The sequence below is a fragment of the Apis florea genome, unplaced genomic scaffold (genome assembly GCF_048593485.1).
Source record: "Apis florea isolate Af1SG1 unplaced genomic scaffold, ASM4859348v1 contig_3803_pilon, whole genome shotgun sequence".
NCBI classification, from domain to species: Eukaryota; Metazoa; Arthropoda; class Insecta; order Hymenoptera; family Apidae; genus Apis; species Apis florea.
Genome location: NW_028256864.1, coordinates 1,398,498 through 1,398,850, shown reverse-complemented (window position 1 = coordinate 1,398,850; position 353 = coordinate 1,398,498).

The window sequence follows — 353 nt, the reverse complement described above, 5'->3', positions numbered from 1 at the left end:
TTAAAGATTCAATTAATATTAGTCATTTAATACTTAAGGTGTTTAATTTAATATTTTTATAATATAGAAATCTAGATCTAATTTATTTTTCCTGATAAAAATAATTACAAAGAAAATGATCATAAAAATTTTTAGTTCTTATATACGTTTTAGATTACATATTACATTTTATATAAGAAAGACAATAGTATAAGTACTTAGAACTTTTAAAGAATCACAAGAATCAAATTCCTACTAATTCTCATATATTGTAAAAGTACTTGTATATAAAAACGTAATTTTTCTGTATTAATAATTTTTATTAACACATTTATAATATTGGTAATACATTACATTTAAATTTTAGTCAAGAT